Source organism: Melanostigma gelatinosum (genome assembly GCF_949748355.1).
Source record: "Melanostigma gelatinosum genome assembly, chromosome: 11".
Classification (NCBI taxonomy): Eukaryota; Metazoa; Chordata; class Actinopteri; order Perciformes; family Zoarcidae; genus Melanostigma; species Melanostigma gelatinosum.
Genome location: NC_136644.1, coordinates 23084506 through 23106487, shown reverse-complemented (window position 1 = coordinate 23106487; position 21982 = coordinate 23084506). Strand labels below are relative to the sequence as shown.

The 21982-nt window shown below is 43.7% G+C and overlaps 1 pseudogene across 1 annotated transcript; it reads right to left on the bottom strand.

Moving 5' to 3' along the window:
- Nucleotides 1–71: 71 nt before the first annotated feature.
- LOC306784014 (axin-1-like) lies at nt 72–11432 on the bottom strand (annotated as a pseudogene). The gene is made up of 13 exons (XR_013773172.1): nt 11397–11432; nt 9763–10450; nt 8488–8681; nt 8148–8294; nt 7007–7141; nt 6798–6894; nt 6384–6521; nt 5319–5700; nt 4381–4558; nt 4090–4266; nt 3674–3970; nt 3425–3574; nt 72–3299 (listed from the first exon to the last, which is right to left on the bottom strand). The product of XR_013773172.1 is annotated as an axin-1-like (transcript).
- Between the last annotated feature and the right edge of the window lie 10550 nt (nt 11433–21982).

Here is a 21982-nt window from a genome sequence, read left to right as displayed (position 1 = left end):
ATTATTAAGGAAAGTAATGTACGTGAATAAAGGAAAGTTAAGTGAACACAGATCAATGAAAAGGAGATGAATGATTTATTTAACATCTTTATTATGAAGTACCTTTTTAAAAGAAATGTACAAGTGGAACCAGCACAGTGACATCTTGGCGTTTACCTTCGAAAAACAGAAACACCATGGACATGTGGTGCGGGTCTGAAGACATATATGAAATGATAATGTACATATTTACAGCAGAGGATCTATCAGAACAGAAGTGAGCAAGCATGATTGCAGCTAAATAATACAACGGGCCTGACGGGAAACCAAAACTTTTAACAATAAAAGCATGGATTGGTTCAATAAAGATATTTTTAGAAAGATAACATGATAAAGGCACTGTGTTTCACACAAACTGACAACACAACAGACGCAGTCGTTTGTTTTGTCCATCCAATCCATAATCACAAGAAACAACTCTTCAACAAATGTCGTCATTCAACTGTCCCTGGGCGTTCTAACAAAACAGATAAAATATACGTGAGGGCCATAGCAGTTCGCACATAAACATTAAAACAAAATAGATAATTCAACTCATCAGGAAAACATTCCTTATAAAGAACATGCTTGGTGATTATTAAAATTACACATTTTTTTTTTATAAACAAATACATATCTAAATTTCATATTGAAGGCATAATGGGTTGAAGTGAGGACACGTGTTTTTTTCCGATCCTACGTTTCCCTTACCGGGCCGAAGCCCAGGACAACTTGTATTTGACATTCCTGCAAGACGTACAGTAGGGCCTCATGAACACATTCAATGAACTACCAGCATAGATAACACAAAACACTCAGTCAGGCAAACAGCTTGAGATCAATACTGAAGACTCGACATGATTACAGGACCGAACGAGGGGTTTCCTTTGAGGACAGAGCAGCTAAAAGTTTAAACAAAGTCAAATTACATTCAGCTTCCACAGCTGGTGTGTGATAAGTGCACTCTCTGCACGGTGCTTCGTGACGTCCTCGACTGCAGTTCTGTGCTGATGTGAGAGGTTTGAAGGAATAGTTTTGACATTTTGGAAAATACACTTTTTTTTTAATTTCTTGCCGAGCGTTTGACTGATGTGAAGCTACAGTCAGCAGCCGGTTAACTTAGCTTAGCATGAAGAAAGGAAACGGCTAGCCTGAATCTGTCCAAAACAACAAAACAAAAGCACCTTTAAGGCTCGACTAGTTAACAGGTTGTGTTTAGTTGGACTTACAGCTGAGAATTGGTCAAATAATTGGCCGAAAATGAACTACCGGTAGTTGCTATTTTGGTCAGGTTCTAAATTGTGCAGATTTATCCTGTGTGACAGTGAACCGCGTATCTTGATTTTGAACTATTGGTCGGCCAAAACAAGTGATTGTTTGGGAAAAAAATATATGTGATGGGAAGTTTCTAGATTAATCGCAAACATATATTTGCAGATTAATCTGTATAGAAAGCAATAAGCCAAAGCTAGCCGTTTGCTTATTTCAAACGGCTTATTTCCAGTCTTTATGCTAAGCTAACCAACTGCAGCCTGTAGCTCGAAATTTGCCAAACAGACAAAAAAGTGGTGTTCATTCTCTCACCCCGACTCTCGGCAAGAAAGGGGAATAGTTGCTCAATTGTCAAACTGTTCTTTTAAGATGAGCAGCAGATGTTTAGCTCAGTGTTGAGCTCCAACGTCTTGACGTTTGGGAATCTGCAAGAGGGAGAAGATTCCCCATCTGCTCGTGATTTAAGAACACATTTGATGCTCGTGGACTTGGACTGCACGGACAGACACACGCATGAAGGCGTATGGGACGCACGGTATGCTCTTTGGCTGAGTTCAGGCAGACATGACACGGGCTTTCACACTCGCTTCAGAATAAGCATTCTAGATCGTAAATGGCACTGGCCGGGCGGGCAGGCAGGCACCTAGACCGAGTACAGAGTTACATACGCAGTGGAGCAGAAACACAGATGAGGCAACAGTGTGACCTGTTAAAAACAACAGATACTGTGGTCGAAGGTGGCACACCGTAAGTGTGCGCTGCTATTTTTCGTGAGAATTTTTGTGGGTGAAAATAAAAAGAAAAAAAAAGCCTAGAATTTTTAAAAAACATCGCGCAGCAAAACAGAACTACACACTCGCAGGTTAACAGTACAGAAGTGAGGTGCAAGGATGTATTATAGAGATGGAAAAACAAACAAAATGGCTGTCCTGAAATCACTAATGAACTAGCTTCAAAACATACACAATAATACAACATTTAGTTGAGATATAACGAAATACGGCTGCATTAATAAGTAATAGTACCTGCCTTGTACATACACAATTCAAATAAAATGAAACAAGTAGCTAGGATACTTGACTTATCAAAAATATGTAGCTTTGGTAAACAAGTTATGTAGAGAACTGTTGTCTGAACATGTTGATGTGAGAGATCACTACATGACATCTAGGAATCAAGGGTGAGAACGTTTCTGTTTGGAGGCTATGAAGTCAAACGAGAGGAGAAGCAGGCTAAAAAGTTCCTCCGTCCTCTCCCCCCCCTTGTCACCAGCTGATGAGGAAAAGAGACAGCAAATGGCAGCGAGACTCCCGAACGGACCGACGCCGCCGCTCTCTTTACTGTCCCGAGCACCGATTGAAGAGTTTCCGTGGTAATGTAGCAGCATCGTAATGGTCTGCGGAGGACACACCTCCCCCCCCCCCCCGAAGCAGAAGTGGAAGACTACTTCATCCTCTCCCTTCCAGCAGTCCCCTCACCCTTTCCCCCATCCGTCGCAGTGGACGTGGAAGACTGGTCAGACGTCAGATTTCAACAGCGCTCCTCGAATATCCACAGTGGAGACAAGACAGGTGAAATAATTTATGTTCCTTTCCTTATTTCCTTTTCCTCTTTTCTTACGGCCGAGCTTCTTCGCTTGACGTGGGTTTGATCCGGGCATGACGCCGACATCCAGACAGTCCATAGAAATAACCTCCTTTACACTCCGGCAATCTCCCTTCTGTCACACATGGCTCCCTCCAGCTTTCTACTTTCTTTCATTCCGTTTTTCTCACCAAACCCCAATGTTCTCTTCCTATCTCCTTTTGTTATTTTTTCAAATACTCCATTTCTCTCCCCCCCCCCCCAGCCCAATTCTGTGTCATCTTCCTGTTCCCAAATTTCAGTCAACCTTCTCCACCTTCCCGATGATCTTCTCCTCGAAGATGGGCAGGATGGCGTCATCGTCACGAACCTGCTCGAACACCACACCACAGTCAAACTCGTCGCTCACTTTCTTAAAGTAGAACCTGCGCGCACACAAAAAAAAGACATGCTAGATTATTAGCCAGCCAAAAAAAAGACAAAAAATGGCTCCTTCAAAAATGTGACATTCCCACCCACACTGCACTACGAACTATATGCACGTTCTCACCTATAATGGCCCTTTTTGGTAAGCAGCTCCTTGAACTGGCCCAAAGTCACCACACGGCCTTTGACTGACGTTCGGTATGGGATTGGCTCTCCACAAAAGTAGTAAGCGACCGTCATATTCTCACACACTTGGCGCTTACCAGACTTATGCCTGAAAGAGAGCAAGAGCCACGTCAAAAACGCTCAAATAAGAATACATTTAAAAGATTTAAAGACATCTTGGCCTCGTCATAATGGACCTGGCGCCTACCTCTGCTTGGCCTGTAGTGCGTTCCTCCTCCTCTCCTCCTCCAGTCTCCTCCTAGCCTCCTCCAGCTGGGTGAGGGGGTTGGGAGCCGGGTTGGGGGGCATAGCCGGGTCCTGGATGAAAGGGTGCGAGGGCTGGACCTGGGTGGACGTTGAGCCGGGGATGGCGGGGGCCACTGAGGAGGGGTTGTTACGCAGCTGGGCGGAGACCCACGGGTGCACGGCTCCAGGGCGCTCCACCGACGTCGGGTGCGGTGACTCGCTGCTGGGTCCCGTCCTCCTCGAGCTACTGGTGCTGCCGCTGGAAACACAAGGAGAGAAGGAAGCAGGATGAATACTGGTAAACCATCATTAATATATATTAATAATTATTATTAAAGATTTATATTAATCATGAGTAATACACATCATATCACTCACCCGTGTGAGGTCTTCCTTTGTCTGTCTCCTTCCATCATCCACTGCAGGATCTTCTGGTTTCTCTCCAGGTCCTCCAGCGGTACCTGGCCCTCCACGCCCCGCCCACTCTCCTCTCCTTTGCCCGACGTCTCCGACGTCTTCTTACAACCTCGCCGTGATAGCGTGCTGCCTTTACTACTGCGGAACGAACAGGCGACACATACAGTTGAGGTCATCCGCAGTAAAAAAACAGCACATGCGGTTTGCTGGAGCACCGAACAAATGTCGGCACGTTCGACCCCGCTGGCCTACCTGTAGCCCATGCCCTCGAGCGTGCTGGCTCCAGCCCCGTCGGCGTAGTTGCGACTTCTCCCTGCGTACTGGCCGGCCGGGTCTCCGTTCCACATGAGGTTGGCCTGAGACCTAGAGCCTGCCTCCTCCGGCCCTTCTCTTCCTCTGTGGTGATACGGCTGCTTGTGGTGATGCATACCTGAGACAGACGTCACAGCCAAGATATTGGTGACATGCTAGCCTCTCTTCAAGACATCGCACACCAAAGCACACTACGATGCAGCTAAATTTGATGTCTGCGATGGCATGGGAAAAATGCATTTGAAGCATAATAGAGCACAAACTAAAAAATGCGGGACTCTTTTTGTGTTATAGCACATGATTCAACACCTGAAGAGCAAAACATTCCGGCTATGGCTCACCAGGAAATGGTTTTAATAATATCTTTGTTAATCCAGAACTGTGGCTTGTCGAGATCTTCTTCTGTACTTATGCAGGGGTCGACAAAAAGGATCACCTGCTTGTAGAACAAGTTCTCATTTTTTTTTGTAAAAACATCAAAACAATTCCCCAACAGGAAGTCAACTTAGGCTGGAGGAAATCCTGAGACCGAAACTCCAGATTTATTGACTTAAATAAAGATAAAACAATTAACTTTGGTCTTTGTTATTTTCTGATAACTGCTTATAAGTAATTGATGCTACGATCGAGTCCGTCCTGCAGTTCTAGCAACAAATGTGTATTCATGCTGTTCTGGTGCGAGTTGCCGAGTCGTGAAGATATCGACCATATAGATATAGACATAGATATCGACCAGAGAAGCTCCGCCTTCTCTTGAATATTATGGAACTAGATGCCACTCGGCTTGATACTGCTAGCTCACCTAGCATCGTTGAGCTAACGCCAAGAAGGACGCCATTGACCGGGTGCTGGGTATGTTTCCATGTTTAAAATCTTACCTTTGACCCCAGCAGGAGGCAGACTGTGACCCCTCCCTGGGGGGCAGTGAGGCGGGCCGATCCCGCCGTCAGGTGACCGTGATGATTTGGGAGGAGATTGCCGACCCCCTCCTCCTAAGGTGCCGTTGGTGGCCCCTGGCGACTGGCAGCCCGGCGTTTTCATCACGCGCTGCACGTGCTCGTCCAAGATGGATTCCGGGTCGTCGTCTTGGGAGTCCTCCATGGCCACCAGGCCGCCGTAAGTGGCGACTGCCGGGTTAGCAGTGGTCTCCGAGTAGCGGGCGCCGTAGAGAGGAGGAAACGACGAGGGGAGGGGCAGTGGTATGCTGTGAGAGGACACGGAGGCCGCCACGGAGACGTCAGCATCATCACCTTCTTCTTCCTGTTGGGAGGAGGAGGAACGTGTTAAAAAAAAAATTATTTGGTTTCTTATCAAAAATAACCTAATTCACATTTTTCTAGACTTTTACTCATCATTTGGGAGGAAAAGTGTATTTAGACAAACACATAGAAGCACAACAGCAAAAGTGCACAAGCCATGCATACTCAAATTAACATCAAACGCTCCATGGCGTAAGTCCTACAGCTATGTCCAACAACAAAGATGTCCCCCTGTTCCAAATGCAGTCATGCTGCTTCCTGTGGCGTTCCTGCATTGTCACCGTTCTGCAGGTTTTGCAAAACTTAAAACAAAAGCTTCGCAAACTGATGGTTGGTTGGTTTGTGTACAACGCACGAAGCTGGGCTTAAAAAAAGGCAAGCCTGCGGGAAAAAACCCAAATTGAGACACATATTCCGAATGCACTCATAATACGGTAGAAATGAACGTGTGCATCCTGGACATAGTCAAGTCCTGAAATCCTAGTGCACTCTCTCCTTTGAGACGATTTGCACCAACCACAGTTTCTCATAAATAACAAAATACTTTCACTCATAATTCAAGTATTACTGAGGAAACAACAACATCCCCATTGTGTAAATAACTGTGATGAATTACAGCTGAACTCAGTGTCCGAATTGCATCACATCACGTGCAAACACACACACACACAGTAATGCACTCACCAGTCTAACTCTCTTCAGCCTCTCTTCCAGTCTTTCCTGAGCATCTCTCTCTCTGAGAACCGTCTCCAGCCTGCTGATGAGCTCCGCTGCAAACCTCTCAGGCTCTACGTGGATGTCCTTTGGCATGCGGTACGTGCGCTGTATAGAGACACAAACACAAAAAAATGACATGCCACAAATTACACACAGCTGAACACATCTACAGATGAAATGTAGATGCCGTTTCAGTAAATTAACGTGTAATAATACACTAACAATATAGTAATTACAATCAATAAAAAAAACAAAGCTCATAATCGTTTGTTTGTCTCATCAAAGACTATATATCAAAGGTTGGTGTTGCCGTTACATACTCCATGAATACAGATATGAATGCTGATGAGAGGCCGAGTGAGGAGTGTCTGTGCAACTCACAGGTATATGAGGTAGGGGCACACGCCCATTGGCTTTGGCACTTTCATGCATCTCTTTACGATGCTGCTTCCGATATCTGTATGGAGGAATACCATCTCTGCACACACAGATAAACAACGGTTAAACACAGATCTGAACAGCTAATTCATTCGGAGAACCCGTGTGTTGTCAGAGATGCATGCGGCAGCTCCGGCTTCATCTGTACTTACAGGCTGCTGTCGGTCAGTGACAGTGTGTCGGCATCGCTCGACATGCTCTGCTGCTCACTGTCATTGGCACTGGTGGCCGGAGCGCGAGCGTAGCCCATGTTTGCGTAGTATGGGTTTACCGGCTCCCTCCAGGGCCTGAGGAGGAGCGTAGAGAATATAATGTGGTGAGCTCGCATTCGAATGTTGATGCACGTACACATCCATGCACACACAGGCACAAGGGTCAGCATGAAGATAGGAGTAGTTCATGCATTCTCAGAGGCTTTTCTTCCGTTACATTGAACAAGATTTCTATGACCAGGACACGTCTCGCCACTTCTCATGTTTGAATGCTTCTAACTCAGAAGGTTTGGTTTGTTATTTGTCTTCAATATTTAGATAATGAATCATTTAAAGAACATAGTGACAACAACTCAATTCTATACAGAAACCCTTTTTGTGTGGATGCCCAATCAGTGTTGATGGTAAATGTAGTCAATTGAAGCAATAAATTCCTCAGCGAGTGCTTTATTAACCGAGAAAGCAGAGTTCTCCGCAGCAGTATACCCTGGCTAAATACAGCTGAAATACATTGTAAAATATATCTTTGTCCATAACATCCTCTGCACTCGTGTTTTGGAATGCCACATGCAGCGTTGGAAACGTAGATTATTTGTAATAAAAGAAGCTCAAGGAAGCTGTTTTTAAAAACGGGATCTAGAGAACGGCCCCGGGCTTCTCAGAGATGGAGACTGGGAATCGAAGCTGAAGCAGCAGCCTGTAGTTCTTCCTTGCCTCTGACTGGGTCCCTTCCACGTCAAATGACGCTGCTCGATGCAGGAAGATCAACAGACCTTCTCTGTCAATAAAGCACGCACTGGGGAATATATTGCTTTGATTGACTACATTTACCATCAGCACTGATTGAACATCCACATGAAAAGGTGGCAAATGTTCCCTTAAAGTAAAGAATCAACAGACTTTTCCTACGATGGAATGCACTTTTATATTTTTGTTCCGTTTACATATTACGTATCGGAAAAGTGTTTTTAAGAATGTTGCATTTGTGCCAAAATTCACTATAAAAGTGCGATGGGTAAACTGTGTGAACATGGACGTATTCATCACATTCTTCCTTATGAACCTTGACACACACACACACCTGTACTCCCTGCTGTCTGGCCTCCTCTGGTTGGTCGAGGATCTATGCGGTGCCGTCTGCATCAGCAGGCTTTGAGTCAGCCTATCAGCTTGCGTGTCTCCACACTCCTCCTCGTCCTTCTCGTCCTCCCTCACACCTCCTCCACACCTAAAATCAGATTAAATTAGATCCGAAACATCACAAACGATCTTTTATTTCACACGTTATGAGAATGTTCTGACGTTTTGTTCGTGCTTCGCTGAGCGATGCAGAAAAATCTGTGGAATGTATTGTTGAAATTATTCCAGATGACAGGCGTGAATCCTGTGCAGTATATGACCTGAACTCTGCATCATCTCACCTCCACTCCTCATCCTCAGCGAGTGTGGGTAAGTACCCGGGCACAGGCTTGGCTAGCCCCGATGAAGGGCTCTGATCGCTGGGGTTAGGCTTGGGGCTCTCTCCTCCCGTACGCGTGTACTCCAGGTACAGATCTGACTTCAGGAACAAAGGGTAGGTGTTCTCCTCCATCATGCCCTGGATCTCTGTCTGGGCCTGGAACAAACACGCAAACGTAGCGGTCACTTGGGCTGGGTAGCATTAAAAAAAGTGTGTGTGTCCCACTGGCTAGCTAATCGTCGCTGCACTGCACAGAGCTCATACAGCGGCTCCGCTGATGATGCCATCCTCCAAGGCCTGGTGACTGTGTCGTCGCAGAAGCATAAAGTCCACCTTCTGCTCCCCCCCGGTTAGCTCTGTGAGCAATGTTTCCGTTGTTACGCCGTTAGCTGCTAGCCCCCGGCTCAGACATCTCTGTGCGTTTGGATACACGTGCAGGTAGGCAAGCCTGGCTGTATGGGTTGTAGCTGCTGCAGCCAATCACATGTTGCATTAAATCGAGGAACACTTGCAGTGATTGGATGCAACCAAAACCATTCAAACAGACATGTTCTTCTTAGTTTTTTTTTTAGCTCTGGGCACAAAAAGGATAAATTGCAGCTATAGTTTGACTGTTTTGATTCCATTTAGTATTGGGTTATTTCGGTCGATACCTTAAAAAGGAAGCGAGTATCGACTCCCAGGTCTAGTGGTGACATATCTGTACAAAACTAAAAGATACCCAAAGAAGTTACTTTCACTTCACACAATGTTTTAGCACTCATTTAGGTCCACCGAAAGTTTTGACCTAGTTTTAGGCTCGCAACTACGCTCTTGATTTAGGCTAAACAGTTCCAACACTGCTTAGCTTTTTAAAACAACTGTGAACACATTTTACGAGGATTACTATATATATATATATATATGTTATATAGCAAACTAATACCCACTCCAAACACAATGACACAGCGTAAACCCATATTTATGAATACAGCTAGTTACACATACACCACACTGACACACAGAGGTGTGTTATGCCCACATGAAGGTCAATCTCTGCGATAGTTTGGGTGTCGTAGATATTATCAGTATCCTGCCATCTGACACAGCAATACTGTTATGCATTAGTCATAAACAACAGCCTCAAATTTCAATCACTTAGTCCGGCTTAACCTGACAATGTCAAAGAACTGAGACAGCCTGTGCAATCTAACATGCATTGCTGTTAATAGGAACATTAAATCAGTGTTTTAATTACCTGTTCAAACATGGCAGGGTCTGGATGTGGCCTTCCCACACAGTCTCTGATGAAGCTCTTGGTGGCGGCTTTGATCTGCCGGGAGACAATCCCAGTTCCGTCTACAATGTACTTCCTATAGATGGCCTTGGCCAGCTTTGCCCTTTTCTCCTGGCTCGTCTTCCTGAACCCCGAGCAAGCAAACCAGAAGTCGAGAAGGTCCGCGCACCCTTCCTGGCAGAGGAAGTTTCGGAACAGCTGGATGCCCTCCTGGTCGTCCAGCAGAGAGTGAAGCGACTCTGCCCACTTCAGGTACGGTGGAGTTGGTGAAGCCGAGCCCTCGGGTTCATACCCCAGGTCCAGATCCGGGCGACGTGGGGTCGCAGACGATGAGGAGGGCGCGTAGCTCGATAGATCCCCCATTTTAGAAGACGAGGATGACGGAGGATAGCCAAGAGTTTGGGAAAGGTTGTTTGGACGGGTGCTGGCTGACTGGACTGGGGGGTCCAAATCAGATCCCTCCTCACCAGGAACTGGGGGTCGTGGAGCATCCTCGGTAAAGTGGGTAGGGCCGCTCAGAGAGACCACAACCCCACCACCCCGGTACCCAATCCCATGTAATTCTCTGACAACACTCATGTCTCTGATTGCACAAGGGAGAGGTCAGATGTTCCCCTCTAGCAATGATTTTGCTGGCAAATAATTCACCCTACAATGGAAACAAGAGAAGCAGTTAGCCGGGAGTTGACACCGATGAAATAAACATTATGACTAAGTTGATAAAGGTGACTCATCTGTCAACCCTTTCGTTGTGTCAGACCACACATATACATGTACACAGCAGTGTTATCAAGCAACATAATTAGATGATGAGCAGAACAGACACTTAAAAATAGAATAGAGCACGATATAAACAAGTATGGTTGAGAACGAGGAGAAGCGGATCATACAAACTGAATGAAATAAATATATTGGTAGAATGCTAATATGAAATGTAACGTTAGGAACCAACACATGTTAGCCTAAGATACGATGTTATTGATACCGTCGGCTACTTAAAGCTAGCAACTAAGACTCAAGCCTGGACCAAAAACTATTTCATGTTCTGTGTGTAACGCTGAAGTTCACTATTAAGTTGTTGTCGTCAGTTTAACTGTTAGCTTAAACGCTAGCGCTAACAGTTGTCAAAACAAAGCTCACACTTCGTGGAGCTGGATACGATCATTTCCTAAATAACCTACTAATGTTAACAAGCTAAGACAGCTAGCGTTAGCCTTGTAGCAATGCCACCACCGATGCCAGTGCTTTGAAGTGGGAATCTCATTCATCTTGGCCTGCAAAAGACGGTGGGGGATGGGTAACGTTACAGAAACAAACTCTACAACCACACAACACGGGCCTGCCTGCAAAACACTCCAACAAGACTTTGTGAGAGTATTCGTGGCGGACAAACTCGTTCAGAAGCAACATCAACTTTGCAACTGATTAACGCTAACAAAATCAGCCGATCTGAGATCAAACAAAACAAGAAAGCGAGGGCACGTTTTCCACTCTACTGGCTGCTAGCTCGGTGCGTTAGCTAGTTTTTGGTGAGCTCGTTAGCTTAGCTAGTGACGTTAACGTCCCGTGTTTTCCACACAAAGTGTTCGTCCTACCGTCTCTGTGAGCCCGATCCCCGTAATCCGCTGCATTGGGGATAGTGGCGCGAACTGTGTGCTCCAAAACGCAGCATATGGAAAGCTTTCTGATATTAAATATTAACGAAAATGACCCGTCGACTGCCCCCTCAACTCCCCATGGTGGCTGGTTTCTGAGCAATAATACAGCGCGAGCGAATACGTGCGTGCGCGCCGGCGCCGTGCGGTAGTGTAGTGCGTTTGTAGAACTAGAACGAATAGAAGAGACACACATAGCCCATCAACAAGCTCACAGTTTAGCAGTGGTGGTTTATGTATTTTTAATGATTTATTCAGTAAAATTACTCATAAAACCATAATGCACAAGGACTCCATTATCAGCAAAAATCCTGTATTCAACTTAAGGAAAAGCGCATAAGTAATGTATTCACTAAGTGCTCACTATGCAGTGTAAGTTATTATGTATTATATTATTACTGAGGCATTAACATTAAATAAATGTAGTGTAGTAAAAAGTACAATATTTTCTCTGGAATGCAGTGGATAAATAAAGAGAAATTGCATGTAATTAAAATACCTAAGGAGAGTACAAGAACTTCAGAACTCTAGATACATAGTTTAGTAAATGTATGTAATTCGTTTTCATCACCGCAGTGCGTTTAAGTGACATTGCATTGGCAGTGTATTGGGTAAATACAGTACGTGCTACATACACTGATCTTCCACTTAAGTACATATATATATGTGTTATCCGATAATTGTAGTGGAGAAAAAAAGTACAATTTGCCTCTGAAGTGTAGTGGAGTAGAAGTACAGCACAGCATAAGATTAAGATAGCCAAATAAAGTACACGTACCTCATAATTGTACTCAAGTAAAGTAGTTGAGTAAATGTACTAAGTTACTTTCTATCACTGACATTGTATTAATTTAACTATCACATTACAGATAATAACGGTTCTATCTGTCAAGTTCTATGTCAGGGTAGTGAAATCGCGCCCAACAGCGCCCCTGCCGAAAGCAATAGTTCATTACATAATTTCCCAACCCAGAGGGAATTGCAATACAAACGCAAAACTACTAATAGACTCTAATTAGTGTATTACAGGGTTAATGATTCGTTGTTTGTACCACACGTTGCTATTAAAATAAATTAAATGTCAGAATTAATTCAAACTGAGAAAAATTGTCAGAGCTCGACACAGGAGCAGCAGCACAGAAAAACATGAGCAGGTAGGTTACATCTTACTTTGCTCCGGGCGACCAGCCCACTTTAAATGCGAGACAAATCTGAGAACGACCCTCATTTCGGGGAGAAACACTGACAAAATAGAATAAGCCGACTCACCGCGCATTTTTTTCTTACCTCTGGACAGGTGTTCAGATCACGGAGCCCACCTCAGCTGGAAGAGTGACTGACGGGACGGAGAGAGCACGCGGCCGCCGCCACCTGAGCATCCTGCTTGTCAGTCGCCTCCGCCGGGCTGTCAAGTCAGTCAGGAGCACCGGGCTGCCACCGGTTTGTGTGTGTGTGTGTGTGTGTGTGTGTGTGGGGGTGGGTTAGTGAGAGAGAGAGAGAGAGAGAGAGAGAGAGAGAGAGAGAGAGAGAGAGAGAGAGAGAGAGAGAGAGAGAGAGAGAGATTAGACTCACATTCATATTACCAATAGCTTAACATCCCTTACTAATAATTTAAATTCAAGTTTTGATTTTACTGAAGAGAGAACTCATCACATGTGTTTTACCTGAAACCAAAGAGAATGGGCCCAAGTACAATTTTCAAATAGTTGTCACTTGAGTATTTCCACTCGGTGCTGCTTTATACTTCTATTCTACTACATTTCAGAGGGAAATATTGTATTTTTGTTGTTGTTAAGTCTTACTATAAAAGCAGGCCATCAAAAACTGTATATCACAAATTAATTGCAATCGAAATAAATCTCACAAAAAGGTCCATTTTGTACCTGCAGTGGAGCTTTTGATGATGTGATCTTCATCAGCAGATGGATTTTGCAGTTTTCTCAGCATGAGGTGTTATTATCTCAGCTTACAACAATGCTTAAATAAAATGAATGTCGCTATTTGTATGTAATTATAATACTGATAAAAAAACTAATAAAACACAGATTTCACAGCAAACATTACTAATAGCAGCACAAGTTAGTACAGTACAAGGTAAAATCCAACCTTCTTTAGTTTCGCAACTAAAAATTGAGCTGTAAAATATTATTTAAAAAAACTACAAGAATACGTCTGAGAGTTGATTTTCTCTTTTATATATGAATAAAGAAGACTTCTAAATCAAACCGTCACATGCAGTGGTTAGCAGAGTTTACCGTGCCTCCTGTAAGCCGCTCAGGCTGTCCCATGAGGAGAAGGAAGGGTCGGGTGGCTCAGGTGAGGTCCAGACACACGTCCTCTTCTCTGTCCACTCCTGGATGCACAGTTCTTCCATAGTGATCTGAACCTGCGGAGCAGAAAGGGGGGGGGGGGGGGGGGGGGGGGGACATATTTTCACATTCATGTAACAGTAGAAATCAGAGAAGACCATGCGTACAATCAGAACAACAATGTAAATATACTATTCATAAGGTGAAATAACAATATATATTTTCTGTGGTTTTGGTCTTTTTAATAACACGATACAGCTTAACATGTGTGCTCTGTTGCCTCTATTGGTTTGCTCATACAGTATATTATTATAATATTACTTTATCATACATATTATATTTTGAAAGCACCAGTAGTCCGCCCAAAATATTGTCACGTATTGATGATTTGGCATGGAGATATTGAGGATTTCGGTTGGAAATATTTTATTTTTGATCAGCATTGCCCATCAGTCATTTTAGCCCAAAACAATTTAAATTGCCGTTGAACAGTCAACCAGTGTGACGTTGTTCAGAGGAGCCTTTCAGACCGGGCTGTTTCCAGTGGTGGTTTTGAGAAAAACGAAGATGAAATGTACAGTGTCTTTGATTAGCAGCAGACTTTACATGCTGAGCTAAAACACGGCTCATTATGGAAATGTATTCATATCACTTTGGCTTGTATAACAGTCAACAAACACACACACACACACACACACACACACACACACACACACACACACACACACACACACATGCATGCACAGGCTCCTGCTGCAACAGGCTGGTGTTGTTATGGTTGCTGCAGTGCCCCCAGAGACAATGAGGAGAGAGGGAAGGGCGACGAAGAGAGAATACTGAGGAAGATGAACTTGACCTTTATGATGTCTTGGTGAGGGAGGGTTGGGGGGCATGTTGGTACTTATGAATCTATAATGAATCTCAACAGTGTGTGTGTGTGTGTGCGTGTGTGTGTGTGTGTGTGTGTGTGTGTGTGTGTGTGTGTGAGAGAAATAGTGGAGGTCTGAGCTCTTAGCTGAAGAAAGGTCATCACACAGGGGGGGGGGCACTAATGCACCTGGCCGCATGCTCCACTCTTTCTCTTTCTGTATGTACCAATCCAACAGAGCTCGTCATGTGTTGAACTCCGCTCATTTGCTTTCTCGCCAAGACTTAAAGGAGTAGTTAGAATTTTTTGAAGCGGGGTTGTATGAGGTTTCGTATCCATAGTCAGTGTATTTACCTTCAGTCGATGACGGGCAGCACGCCGTCAGTTTGAAGAAACAGTCCGGAGTAGAACAGGAGCAAAGCAATGTTCTGATGTGGACGGGGGCAGCAGCTAAACATATTTTTGGTATCTTAAAGAAAGGCGCCCCTAAAAACAAAATTGATATAACTTTAAGTGATGTTGAGAGCGGTGAGATGTGTGTTTAAGTGTACGCTATATTCAGAGTATTCTCCTCACTTTCTCTTGCTGTCAGTCTTTCTTTTAGCTGGCTCATAGGTTTTACAGCTGCTCTAGTCCACCTGCTTTGCTCCGGTGCTGGTCCTCATATCTGCTTCTCTGAACTACTGTAGGTGATACACTGACTGTGGATAAGTACCTCATACAACCCCACTTCAAATAATCCAAACTATCCCTTTTAAAGAGAAAGTCGATGCCACTCTTACCACCGATAGCTTAGCTTAGCGTAAAGGCTAGAAACGGTGAACCAGCTAGGCCGGCTCAGTCAAAACGAAAGTAACACAATCCAGCTGTTGGCACAATTAAAGCTCGCTAATTAATACGTTATATCTCATTTAATGCGTACAAACGCTGAACAAGTCAGGTTACATCGTGACATCATGTAAAACGTACTTTATTTGAATGAGTAGATGCTTAAACTGGCTACCTTCCTTTTGAGTTCGAGCTGAACTTTAACATGAACAGCAGTCACATTCAAAACGTTTATATTCAGTGTGTGTTCAGTTAGATTTGAATGAATTCTGATGAACATTTTTTGTGATGTTTGTTCATTTTACGGTTGGAAAATATGATATATATTTCATTTATTTACCATGAAACAATGTACTGTAAATCATTCAGAGATGGTGGCACACCTTTTATACCTCACAGCATTGTGACGCTTTGACCTGTCATAGTAGGAAAACGCACAGGTGTCCAGGATTACATTAACGATGGCTCCTTTCAAGTCAAATCTCCCACCATGAAAGTGTGACAGTGAGCCAGCATGCTCGACACCACGAGGCTGAAACTGACTTCAGCCGCCATCAGTCTTATCATCTGTGCTTTTCCTTCTGTGACACTTCAAGACAAGTGTCTCTCGTGAGAATGTTGCAGATCAACGACTAGGATGGCTTCATGGCAACATTGGACTTTTAAATAATCTTTGCATCAATGTATGCAAATAATTACCTTGATTATTGGAGAATTATTTGGTTTCTCAACAGAATTCCCAGAGAATGTATCATATCACGGCAATTATAATGATATCTCCATATAAAATGACATTAAATGACTTGATACAATACAGGATCTATTCATCTACCTATAGCTACCTACCTACCTATCAATCAATCAATCAATCAATCAACCTATCTATCTATCTATCTATCTATCTATCTATCTATCTATCTATCTATCTATCTATCTATCTATCTATCTATCTATCTATCTATCTATCTATCTATCTGTCCATCTATTCATCCATCCATTGCAGCTGGTACTGATTAATTATGATGTCAATGCCAAATGAAGGATCCATATCCACTGACTGATGACCCTTGATTGCTCGTTTGAACTATTTGCACAGTCTCAATGAAAATACACAGAGACCCAATACATTACTCTCTAAATATTGTCAAGTATGTGATGAAAAACAACCATTTGACGATAAAATTGGATTATTAATTCTTAAATTGAGGCAGCCCCCATAGCATCCTGAGACGGAGCTGTTTGTCAGTGTGCTGGTCCAGCTCAGGGGTCCCTTTGTTCCAGCTGCCACAGCAGATTTGGGCGTCTGTACGGAGGCCTGTCAGAAACAGGCTTATCTCTTGGGGGCCTCCCAGCACAAAGACCCATTTAGATGCTCACAGAGAGTGAAATCTTCATTATATACCCCCTGAAAGAGGAACAGACCTCTGCTCTTTAAGATAATTAATTGGAGACGAGTATTTTTGCGTGGCTCCAATGGTGGCTACTAAACAAAGGATAAGGGGAATCTAGTACAGTGGATCCTTTTATTGCGTTAGACATCGAGTGAGTTTGTTTCAATGTCGATGTTTCAAGTCTGTTTGTGTTCATCTTTACTTTAAAAGTAGACAATGTCACAGAGCTTTGAGGGGCATTGAGAGTTGAAGCTTATCACCTCTTTTTTTTATCTTAATCCTACAACTCCCTCAGTTTTTTCATTCTCTCTAATTAAGATACACCGAGGAACAGACAATATGTGAAAAAAAGAAACCACTGCATCAATATCAAGGGTTTCCAGCTGTACATTTTCCATTCATGTATCTCTATATCATCCATCCATCCCTCCATCCACCTATCCATCCATCTGCTGGCCTTTCCCAGCCATGCCTGTAGTGAGAGTGTCAGTATATCTGCCATGGCGTCCTGCTGATGTGTATTGTGATGGGGCTGAATACTCCAGCTACCAATATGGCCTGCACCAATACTGGATTAGCCACAGTGGATTAGCTCCCTGCCCTCCTGCTGCTTATTCAAATATTGTTTCACGTATTGTCATCATTGGGGCAGAGCTCTGGCCCAGTAGCCTTCAAGCTACCGAATATTCTCAAAGAAAAAAACGGGGACAAATAAAAAAAAAAAAAGTCTTTTGCTTCCATTACCCCACAAAAGCGTCTGATTTCATTTTTTTTTAGCGAATGTGGAATATGGACCGCAGCGGGTTTGGGAGGTAACGTCGATGGGTTCGGAGAGCGACTGCAGCCCTAGAACAGGGAGAATAAGGAGGATGGAAAGATGATGGAAAGCAAAACCCAACCAGGGCCAAAATCAGGCATGAAAGCGTGCCTTGATCTTTGATACATGGTGTTCTTCTTTTTTTCTCCACTCTCCCTTTCTCTCTTTCACCCTCACACATACACTTGGGAGTCAAGGCAATTGATGTGCTGCCTTTGATGGCAAAGAGAGGCCTATATTAACGGCCAAAAGACCATGATGAAAGGAGCTGAGAAAAAGAAAGAAAATGGGTAGAAAATGTGTTATCAGAAAGAATGGCAACTCATGTTAAATACTTGGGATGGAGCGATGGTAACCAGACATCGGGCGTTGAGGGTTTGATGGTTTAGCGGCAGCGGAGGAGAGGCTACGGTAGACGGAAAGCTTACCGTGCTAGCCCGGCGGTAGTGGTGGCTGAGGTTGTCCTGGTGGTTCCAGTATGTCATGCTGGTGGTCATCCTGTTAGACGAAGGGACGTGAATGCACCTGCTGCGTTGCCGGGGTTCCTCCTGGTGATCCGGAGGTCTGGACGCCAGTGGACGTCCCAAAGCAGGAGCGGTCGCCATCTTTGTCCCGTTGTTGTCTTGGATATCCTCTCCTGCGTCTTCATCCCTCCCTCTGTCCTTTGATCATGCCTCCCTCCCTTGCTCTCTGCCGTATGACATCATCACGCAGCGGTATCGACAAGCATCAAAGAACCTCTGGGCAGGACTGTGTATCTGTCGGTCTGCGCGTTTGAAAGGCGTGTAAATATGGAGCGTAAAGAGTCCTGTAACCCCCACCCCCCCCCCCCCCAACGCTCCCCGCATCCACTGTTCTCCTCTCCCCGCAGATGCATGGTTTATTTGGCCAATACAAAACTATACACACACCATGCGCACGCACCCCACCCATCTCTCAGACGGTTGTATCCCGAGGCCCCCTGCTGTGCCTGTAGCGTTTGATGATGTGTTTAACGGCTTCATTCATCCCATAGCTCGCTCCTTTGCTCGATCGTTTTTTTTCTTCCTTATCCATCTTCTCAAGCTGTTGCAACAAACCCAAATGTGTCCTTTAGTCAACTTTGTGGCTAAATGACAGTTAATTCCCTCTCAAACGGATCGAGCAAACACTCCTCCTTGAGTCGCCACCCCTCCTTCCTCCCACTTTGACTCTCATCCCCTGCTCTTTCTCTCTTACCTCTTACAGCTGGTCGGTACCATTTCCAATCCTGTTAAAGTTGTATGTCCTCTTGAGGAGCCCTTCTGTCTGTCTGTCATCTGCCTGAAAATCACATATACATGTTTCACTGTCACACTCTCAATCCTCCGCGGCAGCTGTTGTCCAATCCAATGAGATCTTCCCCCGAAAAAAACACACAGAATTAGCAACAGAATGAGCAGCACTTGACCAAACATTCACGTATAACGGCGAACAGAATGAAACCAATCAACTTTCTATAACTATCAGCATATCTCTGACATACATTTAACTTAAATAATAAACATTATTCCAGCAAGAGAGCGATTCTACAGAACTGGTGAGAAGTTGTAAAATAGGGATTCAAGTTTTCAGGTTGGTAACAGATAGAAAAGTAACAGATACAAAAGTTACCATAAGGTGTTATTTTATGCATTTTAGGGGGAAAATGCAAATCTTAAGATGGCAGTCACTGCTACCTGCTAGTTATCTTTTAGCCAAACTGGTTTAGCTGTTTACTTTTTCTTCATTATGACGTGATCTAGCGACATTAGCTAGATTTAGTTTTGAGGAACAGATAACTGAATTACCAAGGTGTCAGCTCATCAAATTAGATATTTCTCAAGAGAGTGTTGTAAAAAAGTGAATCAGCTCAGACTAGCAGTGGCTAACTGCCCAGATACCTTTCACTTGATAAGCTTGAGCTAAGTTCTTTGAGCTTCCTTGTTAGCTAACTACCTCTGCCATTTGGTTTGTAGCTTTATTTTGTGCTTGGTTATTGAACATTTTACATTTAGTTGCTGCAGAATTTTATATATCCTTGAGTATAATCATTTTTCATACAGTGAAACCGATGTCATAAAGTCCAACTCAATTTTGACTGAAATATGTATTTCAGTTTAAACGTAAGATTTAGGGAGAGGCAAAAATCTTTGTTATGTAAAGTGTAGAGTCAAACACGTTTAACAGCATTTATGTTGCTGGAATCCAATTATATAATATCGGACTAATTCATTTTGCTGATAGCTAATAAGCTGACTTAAGATAACCTATTTAACCGAATAATAATACTGCAGCTGAAAAAAAGGGTTTATGGTCAATTATAAATCTGCTATATATAGCATGGGTTCAATGTCTTCCTCAAAGAAACTTTGACATGCAGAAGTGTCTACATCTGAAAGTGTCCTTTAACCTTAATAGAGGACGACCCGCTCGCCCCAATAACGTGCACTGCAATAACAATGTTTTACTGTGTAATTCAACTTTAACATGTCCTGCACATGCTTGAGAGGTTTTTAAAAACATACAGTCGTTTTTACATTCCAGTTTCTGATGCATTACTCATGAAAAGCTGAGGAAGTGACTGAGGATGTACTAGCATTGTAGCCCACAGTGTTTACCTGGAGTAGATTGTAAGATTAAACTCAGTATCGGTGAATAACATGTGAATGTATGTAAATGTATGTTGCCTGTAGAAATGCCAAATTATAATGGCTTCTCAGGAGTCTTGGTGCAATTCATAGGCTGAGTTCTTTCTGTGTGTTCAATACAAATAAGGGCAAATTCATAAAAGTCTCATTAGTGAAATAGTGCTTTGATCCACTTTCTCTCGCACTGATCATCGGACAGTTAAATAAAAGAAAAGTAAAGCTGATGTCCCAGTTCCACCGCCTCTCCTCAGTCTCCTGTTCTTCTATTTCTCCCAGCTTTTCATTCACGTCTTTGCTCTGCTCACCCTGCCGCCTCTCTGCCCCCACGTCCCCTCTGCTGTCGAACTAATTGTCAAGGTTCTTGTTAGCATTATGCTAAAATGCGTCTCTCTGCAGCAAAAGCCACCCAGTGATATGGAAAGCACCCTCAGCGAGGATTATACCGCTGATGAGAATGAGTAGATGTGTGAGTGTGTGTGTGGAAGAGAATAACTGCTCCTGAATTTGTTGTTATGCTCTCGCCTCTCTGTGCTGCCTTCTCTTCAGCCCGACATACTGTTCCCTCCTAAATACCAAGCCCTCGTCCTCCTCTTGTCCACGTTCCAATCACATAAACATAAACAGTGATTTGCATTCAAACAGCATCTTCAGCCCAGGTATTAAGAAAACTAATTTCACAACATTAATAGACCACTTAAAAATGCCCACTTATTTCCTCCACAAATGACTTCCCATAATCCTCATCAACTAAATCCGTCTGCTGATTGCTCCCTTTCTGCGGGGGACAAATGGGAACGTTTGGAAGCAATACGAGCACTCTTGGCCTACCTGTAGGATTGTTGGGGTAACAGCTAATAGCAGCGCGCTGACAGGCTGTAGAGGCTTGATAAGCATTTCTCATTATTGAACCCCATTCACATAGCTGGCTGCCACACACACACACACACACACACACACACACACACACACACACACACACACACACACACACACACACACACAGAACATCTCAGAAATAGATGTCCTCCAAATCATATTCCAATTGCAACAATAGATGTAAATAAATAAATCATTGGTGTGTGCATCTATTGACTGTGCATGTGTGTGACAAAAGAGAAAGCATTATGGAAAGCTACAAACTGACACCTAGGGATGGAAAATCAAAATAAAGCCTCCCTATACAACAACTCTGAAAAATAAAAACAGAATGACACAACCCGTAATCGGCGGTAATTTTTCGGCCATAATTTGTTGTCAAACAAACAGCACATTCAGTCAGTGTTGGTCTACTTGTGAGAACTTTGCGAGTTGCCACAAGCGAATGCAGCTGTGTTTGTTGTACGTGCTCATGGTTTTTGTGACTTCACCATATTGGATACATTTGCAGTGCTTGTGACAGATATGCAGACATGGAGACGCATATAGCTCTGCTTTAAGAGGTCTGACAATCTCGCAAAATGGCAAATAAGGAAATGCTGATGTGTAAGGTAATATGCGGTTGAAACTAATTGAAAGTGGAAATATAAATACACCATATTAAATAGGTTTCCAATGTAGGGGTTAGGACCCCTCGAGATGTCGCAAGGTACAGTAAATCTGCAACATGCATAATGAGACAGGACAGAAGAGAAATATAGTTCTGCTGCTACTCTCCGATATTTGGTT